The sequence below is a fragment of the Salmo trutta genome, chromosome 13, assembly GCF_901001165.1.
Source record: "Salmo trutta chromosome 13, fSalTru1.1, whole genome shotgun sequence".
Taxonomy (NCBI): Eukaryota; Metazoa; Chordata; class Actinopteri; order Salmoniformes; family Salmonidae; genus Salmo; species Salmo trutta.
In genome coordinates this window covers 20515548-20521885 of record NC_042969.1, presented here as the reverse complement: position 1 = coordinate 20521885, position 6338 = coordinate 20515548, and positions in this window count along the sequence as shown.

Sequence of the window (6338 nt, the reverse complement as noted above, 5' to 3'; positions counted from 1 at the left end):
CGCCTCTGCCCTTCTCCTCTCTTGCTGAAAGTAGGTTACGGAAAACCCAGACTTGCTCTGCCCGCTGATTAATGACAGAGCTGGGCGTCCACACTGGCCTAAAGGTGAACGTCTCACATACACACACACATAAAACTGGAACATACACGTTGGCATTGACCACACTGGCCTGTTCTGGATTTCAGTCACAGCAGGATGAGCACAGCCACAGAGCAACTTACCACTTGGCGCACATCACACACACTAAAACAACTGATATCGAACCGTGCGCGCACACACACAGTCCCCTTGTCAAACACTCACTAACACTTGCCAAGTGGCAGAAGCCAGAACTCCATTACTGAGACACGCTTATAAAGGATAACGGGGATGGAGAAAGTAGGCCGGATACAAAGTTCTAGTTATCGGAAATCAACACAGAACTCAGTACTGATGATGTCATCTCCAAGCCATCCATTGTAAAGATTCATATTTATATGGGGACGGGCAAATATTAGCAGTCTCATCTTTGGGTTGCTAATACAATCCCTGGATTGAATGTGAGGGCCTGAGGAGTCTATACAGAGGTTCATTTATCATGCACATAAAGATTGAAAGTGTTTCTTGTTGACAAGACAGAAGACACTTAAACAATATAACCTTCCACAGCTTACCTCATCCATGGGCCCTGGAGCTTCTCTCTTGGCCCTACACTTGACCAGTGGATCCCAACAGTTTTTATTACTCTAACCTACCTAAAGCTTTTTACAAGTAAAGCTAGTTAGTAAACAAGACGTTTCTAGCCAGCAGGATGTAGTCTGGTCTTCAGCTACCACCCCAAAACAAATACCCCATTTTCCATCATATGACCCCGACCCACCATGACAGGCACTAACCAACTTCCCTAAAGTCCATTTTTTTACAGGTCCACCGATGTGTTCCAAGGTTGTATTGACGTCTCTGAGGCTCAGTATCCCCCCATCCCCTAACACACACTAGAGGCAGATAAATATCCTGGTGCAGGGCCATTGTGGGGCCTGGCAGGGGAGTGCAGCAACAGGGCTAGAGGACAGATGAGGGTAAACAAACTATCTCAGAGTGGGAAACGGTGGGCACAGGGGCCAGTGAATCAGCCTGTTAAAAAGATGTTTTCTCCCCGGGCCTCCGTCAGAAGAGAGATCATTATGCAACCTGTTCTTTCCCCTGACAAATGCTTCTCACGAAAGCAGGGTCGCTGGCACCCGAACAGTGACTATCCAGGAAGAGAGAGCTCAATGACTGTAACACACATAAAATTGACTTTCATGACAAGTGAACACCAAAGGCCCTTAAAACGAGTTAACTGTTAAGGTAGTATACCTTCTAGAATCTGCAATAAGCTGTATATTTCACTCCATATGATGTAATGTAGAACAGCTACTAGGAAGGGATTACAGTTGCTGTGAACTGTCCTATGGAAATACTGACCTATGGAAAATGCAGTTCCTTGTGAGGAAAATTAACAAGTCAAGAGGAAAACAAACATCCTGTCCACCTCCCACACCTCTCCCAGGTAGTTACAAGCCTACCGTGTTGTTTATCTGGTAGAGAGATGAAGTTTTGGTCTAAGGGCATAGGGAGAACACATTAAAAGGGCTACTCATAAAACGTTTCACAGTAATCAGAAGGTGGCATTGCATCCTAGGTAGCTTCCATGCACGTGTGTACCCAAGATAGCCTTCACCTAAGGGTGCCTTAGCTCAGCCTAGGGAGATATCCTAGTAGACGGAGTACCACCAAGGGGGCCTCCCTCCAGCGATGGGACCATGAGGTTTAGACCGCTCTCGTCAGGGGTTACGGATGGTACATGTGGTAACAATTTTGGAGTTGGCATTCCCAGCCACATGATGCTATGAGTGTACCCCTCTCCGCTGCCTGCCTGCCTGCACCCCCACCTGGCCTGCCTACTCGTAAAGCTGCCGTGAGCTCTGGAGCGCTTGGCACTGCATCATCCCAGTGCCCATATAAAGACAGAGACAAAAGGTTGTAAACAGTTAGTTAGGGAGGCCAGTGGTTTGTAAATCCTGCTCCTATCCCCAGGGCTGGAGGAAGGCAGGCAGCACACCTGGGTTATCACTGCTATACTGCAAACCTTGCACTATGCACTCTCACAAGTATACACACACACTGAATGAATCTCGTAAAGCTCAAGGCTGAGGGTAATATCCATACAGGCAATATGATAGAAGATTCTCCTTGTTCTCAGAGTTTGAGGACACACTGCACAGGCTGTAGCTAAATTCACTATTCAGATGAAGCAAGAGCAACTGCCCATCAAATCAGCTAAAGGTTTCACACACACACAGAAAGACCATTACCTTCAACAGAAGAGAGCAGCGTGAGAAAGAAAAGGGTTAATTTTTGGGATTTTATTAAAATACGGTGTGGAGTTTACCATCGGAAACAAACATGATTGTTTCTAATAAAAAAAGTCAACAAAACAAAAAATAAAGCTTAAGAGCCTAGTTACAGGAGACAGTTTCTCTCTATTTTTTTTAAAATGGATTTTGCAGTCTGGTGAAAGAAAATCAATTAATTCACGACAAGAGTGAGTGAAAGACCCCCCCAAAAAGGAATCATGTTCACATGTTGTAAAAATACATTTCCCAAATTTCACCATTACACACAGCTCATTTAAAACATTCATTCATACATTATTAGATGAAGGTTAGATGTCAGTGCCAAAGAACAGAACAGACAGTAAAACCAAATACAGAACTCACAGTGCACAAAGGGAGAGAGGGAGGAACACGAGAGCGCAGGAGGGTGGAACACGAAACGGATGGAGAGAGAGAGAGAGCGTGCAGGAGGGTGGAACACAAAACGGATGGAGAGAGAGAGAAAGAGAGAGTGCAGGAGGGTGGAACACGAAACGGATGGAGAGAGAGAGAGAGAGAGAGAGAGTGTGTGCAGGAGGGTGGAACATGAAACGGATGGAGAGAGAGAGAGAAAGAGAGAGTGCAGGAGGGTGGAACACGAAACGGATGGAGAGAGAGAGAGAGAGAGAGAGAGAGAGAGAGTGTGTGCAGGAGGGTGGAACATGAAACGGATGGAGAGAGAGAGAGAAAGAGAGAGTGCAGGAGGGTGGAACACGAAACGGATGGAGAGAGAGAGAGAGAGAGTGCAGCAGGGTGGAACATGAAACGGATGGAGAGAGAGAGAGCGTGCAGGAGGGTGGAACACAAAACGGATGGAGAGAGAGAGAGAGAGAGAGAGAGAGAGAGAGAGAGAGAGAGCAGGAGGGTGGAACACGAAACGGATGGAGAGAGAGAGAGAGAGAGAGAGAGAGTGCAGGAGGGTGGAACACGAAACGGATGGAGAGAGAGAGAGTGGAGGAGGGTGGAACACAAAACGGATGGAGAGAGAGAGAGCGAGAGAGAGTGGAGGAGGGTGGAACACAAAACGGATGGAGAGAGAGAGAGCGAGAGAGAGAGGAACACGAAACGGATGAAGAGAGAGAGAGAGAGAGAGAGCAGGAGGGTGGAACACGAAACGGATGGAGAGAGAGAGAGAGAGAGAGAGAGAGTGCAGGAGGGTGGAACACGAAACGGATGGAGAGAGAGAGAGTGGAGGAGGGTGGAACACAAAACGGATGGAGAGAGAGAGAGCGAGAGAGAGTGGAGGAGGGTGGAACACAAAACGGATGGAGAGAGAGAGAGCGAGAGAGAGAGGAACACGAAACGGATGAAGAGAGAGAGAGAGAGAGAGCAGGAGGGTGGAACACGAAACGGATGGAGAGAGAGAGAGAGAGAGTGCAGGAGGGTGGAACATGAAACGGATGGAGAGAGAGAGAGAGAGAGCAGGAGGGTGGAACACGAAACGGATGGAGAGAGAGAGAGAGAGAGAGAGTGCAGGAGGGTGGAACATGAAACGGATGGAGAGAGAGAGAAAGAGAGAGTGCAGGAGGGTGGAACATGAAACGGATGGAGAGAGAGAAAGAGAATGTGCAGGAGGGTGTTTCTATTTGAACCCTGAGAGATTAAAGTGACCAATTCTGTCCATCATTTGCTGCATGTCTAACAGACCACACCAGTGTTCGCTGTGGATCGGGGCTGGCCATGAAAGACCCTTTCAGAGGGGGAACATTCTCACACCCCAGAGTGAAATATCAGGTGGACTTCCCTTCAGTCTGTAGCACTGCCAATGACCTGCTGGGTTACATGTAGGGCATATTCAATCAAAACGGTTAACCTGGTTGCATGGTTAAGTCAGACATTTTTATTCTGCACTGAAAAAAAATGCGTATTTTAATTGATGTACTCAACAAATAATTTGCCGTTTCAAACTAAAAGACCACTGCATATCAATTCAAATGTGCTTTTTTCAGAGTTACTTTTGAATAATCCGGAAAACTCTCACCAGTATTGATTGAATACAGACTGTAAAGTGTTAGTTGTTAGTATGACGTCTGACTGTGTCTCCTACCTCACCTACTGTGGTCAACTGTGATTAAGGCAGTAAGTGTTTCCATGGTAACGCTACAGCTACTTTATAGGGAGTTAAGGCCCGGAGGTTTCCGGCTGGATAGGACGGCTACGCTACGTACGGCAGAGTGGCTAGGACAAAAAAAAACATTTCACAAAACGTTTCAAAAGTGATTTTTTTGTTTGTTTTTGAAATGTTTCAGTACAACATGTAGAACACAGAGATAGATAACAAAACAAAGACAATGAATGGTTTCAACAACACAGTGAGTGCAGAACTGAAAACAACCCAAATATGTCATTAATATCATCAACGACAATGTAAGATCACAATTTACGATCATAATTCAAACTATTGGGGATATATATATATATATATATATATATATATATATATATATATATATATATATATATATATATAAAATCCCATGAGACAGGAGCCTATAATGCTTGGACACAGGCTCACTCCCATGTCCTCAGACTCTGGTGGGTAGGGGAAAAACTGTACATCACTGGTTACTGACCACCACAAAATGGCAACTTGGGTTAAGGGTAAAGCACTGGGGAGCAAAGGGTGGACCACAACATAACAATCTTTAAGCCAATAGCATTTACCCTCCAAAAATACCTTACATGCACAATAGCCAGAGCAGCATTAGGGGAAATAGAAAGGCATCTAGTTCTATATTCTAGAAAAGGAAACTAACAGATCAAGCTGACGCTTTGAATTTTCCTCCAAGTTAACATCGTTCTGTAGAACAGGAGGTTGAAGAAACTTGTCAGACGGAATCTGATGTCCAATTGAAAATCAGGGGAAAGCATTGTGCTCGTTTTCCACAGAAATGAAGTAGAAAAGATCAAAACGCAGAGAGAGATAAGAAACTGGTTTTGAAGACAGAGATTGAAAGGGAATCCTCTCCAGTTTGGTCATTGAGTTAGTGGGGTCTTTATTGATCGTCGTCAGTGCTACAATTTTCACAACCCTCCCAGGAATAGCAGAGGTCACTAGAAAAGCTGTACAGGAAAAGAAAAAGGGTTTGAACGTACATTCAATATCTGTTACTGAGGTACTACAAGGGTATTCCCTTGATACGACGAGAGAGACGACGGCATTAAGAGTTAATCGTAGGGACTACTCCTTTAGAAAGACAACGATGACTTGTCAATACAACCATGGGTGGATCCACATCGAAACCGTCTCCTTCGCAAAGCCACTCTAGAGTATGGAAGAATAAACACAATCCACCCTTGTTCTTATAAGGGAATGGTGAATCCCTTTGTCTTGTTAAAGGGATGGTTGAATCCACACGCTGGCTACACCGCCGGTCCTATCTTAAAGGGATGGGTGGATCCACACAGGCTGATAAACGGCTAGTGGAGAGCCGAGTTCTTCAGGGGCTGGATGGGGTGAGAAAGAGAGAGGGAGGGAGGGGGGAGAGAGAGAGGTTGGGGATTGACTGCGCATAAAGGTGAGAGGTCGGGGAGAAAGACAGCGAGTCCTTGCCTTGTCACCCGTCCCTGTTGTCTTTGGAAGTCAGCGGTATTGGATGTACATCACCTGCCCTATGTCTGACTGCTGTGTGGATGTGTTAGGAAAACCCAGGGGACGCCAGAGCTAGCTGTCTGGCTGGTAATAAACCACACTGTAGCCATCCGAGCACAGCCTGACTAAGCATTCACATGGCAGTGCCCCCCCCCCTGCTGGCCAAACCTCTGTCCTACACACCTGGCCTGTGCTGCTCTAGGCTCGGGTTTCCCCTAGAACTACACAGCTGATTCAAATAACCAACTCATCATCAAGCGTTGGTTATTTGATCAGCTGTGTAGTGCTAGGACAAACCCCAAAACGTACACCCGGAGGGGGACCGAGGTTGGGAAACCCTGCCCTAGGCT